The following is a 4690-nucleotide window of genomic DNA, read 5'->3' as shown; positions in this document are numbered from 1 at the left end:
TTTATTATTACTATAAATTGTCACTAAATGGTGACAATCATTTTTAAAAGGTAGCATGACAAAGCAAATCTATGAATCAAGATGTAAATATTTACAGTAGTTTTGTACATTTATTGATTTGACTTGATTTGATTTGATTTGATTTTTACAGCCAACCATCTCAGCAAATGACTCTGGGTGCTCACAATTCAGAAACATATATTATAATTAAAATCAAATGCAGGACCCCACTATCACAAATTATGTTTCCTACATTTGGGGAAATTGAAGGGGATCAGCACACCCAAAGTGCAATGGATGAGCCTCACCCTGGAAAAACCACCTTCAGGATCATGGTATCTCACCTGCCAGATAGGTATATTGGCTGAATGACCACAGAGATGGGAACTTCCTTGGCAATCCAACTCAAGATGCCTTCAAAAGTGGTTGTTGCAACCATGTCTATCATTTTTCCACCTGATGCTGGTTAAAGAGGGCACAGCAGATCAGAAGAGGAGCCTTGATAGTACAGTGGTTTAAAGCACCCTGTTATTAACACAGCTGCCTGCAATTACTGCAGGTTCGAATCTCACCAGGCTCAAGGTTGACTCAGCCTTCCATCCTTTCTAAGGTAGGTTAAATGAGGACCCACTTTGTGGGGGCAATAAGCTGACTTTGTATAAAATATACAAAAGTATGAAGGCTATTGCTTAACGCATTGTAAGCCACCCTGAATCTCCAGAGAAGGGCGGCATATAAATCAAATTAAAAAAAGAAGAAGAAGAAGAAGAAGAAGAAGACAGAACACCATGTGGCACAGCACCAGTGATTTCCTTATCTTTCCTCTGCCAACAGTGGGTAGGGCAGAAAGGACTTTACTTGCCCTCACTAGTCTTCTTCTGCCCTCCTGATCAAACAGGATAACTTGTAATTATAGCTTGCTGTTCCCTGCTTTGGCTCCAATTCAAAAGCAATTTCGGTTCCAGCCAAATATTTCTCTCATATTGTCTATTGATCTTGCAACTAGCACTATTAATTAAATGATTGTGTTTTTTATAGAACAGCAATTTACAGACGTTCAGTAAATGCACTTTCTTTGTTCCTGTTAAACAGTGGTTTAAACAAGAGATTCCAATTTCCCCAAGGGAGCCACTGGGTGGAACAGCTTGGAAATAAAGGAATCCTGAGAAGATCAACTTGTCCTCAGCTGATCCCTGGAATGTTTGTGGACTTTCATCCACATGATGTAAAAACTACAAAAATGTATTCATACAATTTTATTATTTTATTTAAAATGTTTTTAATAACAGAAATCACCGTTTATCATTAATATGCATAGCTCAGTAACATCCTAAATATTATTATATGGAATTTAAACCTGGATGGGCATGCTTCCATAAAACCTTGGCATGCTTCCATAAAACCACCATATTTCAGGATATTATGCTGATTCAATATTCGTGTACTTCTCCAAATTGAATATTAATTTCTTCACATAGCAAATATAAAACTGTATTTTTTTTCAGTAGCATTAGGAAATCAAACCATACAACATATCTGTCTATAGACCGACATACAAATAAGATGTTTTCTTTTGCTTTCTGTATGAAATTAATTAATTGAGAATTGTTGCTTGAAGTATTATTCAGGTTGGGATTTTTTTTTCCAGGGATAAATGCTTACATGTTTTTGTGTTTATATCACTGACAATTTTCAGGATGATTTCTAATTTTACAAATGAAATGAAAACTTTGAGCTAGACTTTTAAAAGCATTCTTCCAAATGTGTGTATTTGGGGGTATAGCTGGAGTGATTATGCATTTAGCATGAGGAAAAAGCTATATAAACTTATTTTCTTACTTTTGAAATTGGACTCAATAGCGAAATTTGAGAAAAATATTTCTAAGATTTTGCCTTGTTTTATCTAGGTAGAAGAGAACAGGATAACAGAGCTGGAATGGACATTGGAGGTCTTCTAGTCCAACCCTGTTCAAGCAGGAGACTCCTCTGACAAGTAGCTGTCCAGTTACTTCTTAAAAGTCTCCAGTGATGGAGCATCTACAACTTCTGAAGGCAAGCAGTTCCACTGGTTAATCATAGATAACGTTAGATAACATTGTAGATAATGTTAACTGTTAATAGTAGATTGATGTCCTATATTAAAATATAATCTATTTTTCTTAGTATAGTTGGCTCTATGGCAGTTAGTTGTGTCCATAATAAATACATTTTGCCACTGGTGAAATCCAAATTTTTTTTACTACCGGTTCTGTGAGTGTGGCTTGGTGGGTGTGGTGTGGCTTGGTGGGCGTGGCTTGGTGGGCATGGCAGGGGAAGGATACTGCAAAATCTCCATTCCCACCCCACTCCAGGGAAAGGATACTGCAAAATTCCCATTCCCACCCCACTCTGGGGCCAGCCAGAAGTGGTATTTGCTGGTTCTCTGAACTACTCAAAATTTCTGCTACCAGTTCTCCAAACTGCTCAAAATTTCTGCTACTGGTTCTCCAGAACCTGTCAGAAGCTGCTGGATTTCACCCTGCATTTTGCAGGATCTAAGTGCCATATAGTCTAGACATTTTTCTACCAATTGTTTGGCCTGTTTTCTGTTCAGTAATGCTGATATAATAATAATAAGAATACAGTATTGTCACTGATTATGCAATGAGTTCCTTTTAATAATGTATTTCTGTTTGTGTTCCTAATGCAGTCCTGAATCGTATATGTAGAATTGCACTTTTTGAGTTTCTATCTCTACTGGTCTTCATTTTAATAGGTAACTCTGAGAGATTTTACTCCTTGGATTGAAATATTCAAGCAGTTGGTATTCTCATCTTTTGGAGGGAGAGGCTGATAATAGGCTTGTCTTGTGAAACAACAATTCATCAACATATTTCTGATAGTACATTTATGCTAACTGCCTGAAGTTTGATGACACATCATCATGCCCATAAATCAAGGTAAACCTTAGGTTTGGCTGAGAAGAACTAATCAGGCAATTATGTGAAGAAGGTTGAGTTCCTAATCGATATTGGCAAGTAAAAGTAGGCAAAGAACCATAAGATGCTCATCAGGGCATCTTATGCAAAGAACCATGTGAAGAACTCTGAGTTCCTAAGGGGCAAAGAACCATAAGATGCTCATCAGGGCATCTTATGCAAAGAACCATGTGAAGAACTCTGAGTTCCTAAGGGGCAAAGAACCATAAAATGCTCATCAGGGCTATGCAAAGCACTGAAGGAGTTCTGGGAAGCCATAGAAAACACTTTGCTGGCACTGTTTGGTTTTGGTAGAAGTTCCAGCTGAAATGCCTTCTCTGAATGACAATAACCGTGTAGATGACAATGAATACCCTTAAAGTAGTTTTCAGGATGATGCCATTGCCTTGAAACTTTGAAGAACATATTTTCCATTCCATTTCCTGGACCCTTTGCTACTGATTTTCTCAGCTGCTGGTCCAATGATTCATTTCCCATGGGGTCTTTGGTGCTCTCTGAACTTGTTCTTGCAGATGTTTCATAACTAGGTGACATCATGAGTGCTCATCAGACTCCACTTCCTTCTAGCACTGTTGATGTTACCTAGTTGGATAATAAAACATTTGCAAGAAAACCACCAAACTCAGAGAACACCAAGAGCCTCATAGTTCAACCTTGAGATACAAATATTTTCTTCTATTAGATATTCATTTTCTGCAGGAACAACAAATAGGCACACTACATACCTGTTTAAGTAAACAGAATATCTCAACTTTTTAAAGGGAGCCACTTGAAGACATTAAGAAAAGAATTATACAATTCAGATGCCCACATCTAATACATCAAATTTTAGTCACCATGGAATCTATATAGACAATGGAGAAGAAGATAATGTATCTTCACTTATAGTACAAAGAAGGGCCCTGGGCTGCACTTATTTTCTATCAGGAACCAAACTGAGGTTTATGAAACAGGCGTCATGATCAAATGTGTGAAGATTGTTGCACTTTTTCACACTGCATCATGTTGGAGTTGCTTTTCTATTCAGCAACTGCAAGCAAAAAGAAGATGCTTTTGGCTTGTTAGTAATAGACCTTCAAGCATTCTTCAAAAAGTGTTTTCTTATACATGGACTGGATAGAGTGCCATTATTTAATCTTGAAAAACAGGAGAGCTGTTTTATCAATGAACAGCAGGACGGATACAGACAAATACAGAGAGAGATACAAATAAATATATTTTATACCAAGCCTGATCGTTTCTGTCATTGGAGCATTACAGTAACATATCTCAGTCTCTGAATGTAGCACTGTACTGAAGACATGGTGATATCCATTCTTAATATTATAAGGTTAAAGGCTTTCCTTTCCTTATTTTCTTTTGGTTCTGAGAGCATAGCATTCCAAGCATGGTTTAAAACTTCTGAAACTTTGGGAAGTATGTATTCACTACTGGTCTATGTTTATTAAGTTTATGATCCAATCTTTGATTTAATAAATGGACCTTCCTTTCATGTTCACGATTATTTGAAAGAATTGTATGAGGACACAAATATTATATAAATATTAAATCTCATTTAATGGGTGGTGATGGAAAGCATTATTAATGAATCTCCATTAAGTTGGTGAGTCTTATCCACAGTGATTTGTGTCACTTACATAAGAAAATTATGCAAATTACACAAATGATATCATGTATGTCAATTTACACAAAGTTTGTAATTATGCACATAA

General features: G+C 36.7%; 1 pseudogene; it reads right to left on the bottom strand.

Moving 5' to 3' along the window:
* Positions 1–220: 220 nt before the first annotated feature.
* Positions 221–359, bottom strand: LOC117662047 (U1 spliceosomal RNA; annotated as a pseudogene).
* Positions 360–4690: the final 4331 nt, after the last annotated feature.

This window comes from Pantherophis guttatus, chromosome 2, assembly GCF_059756535.1.
Source record: "Pantherophis guttatus breed Tessera chromosome 2, ASM5975653v1, whole genome shotgun sequence".
Taxonomy (NCBI): domain Eukaryota; kingdom Metazoa; phylum Chordata; class Lepidosauria; order Squamata; family Colubridae; genus Pantherophis; species Pantherophis guttatus.
The sequence above is the reverse complement of the archived record's forward strand: the minus strand, read 5'-3'. Positions and strand labels throughout refer to the sequence as shown.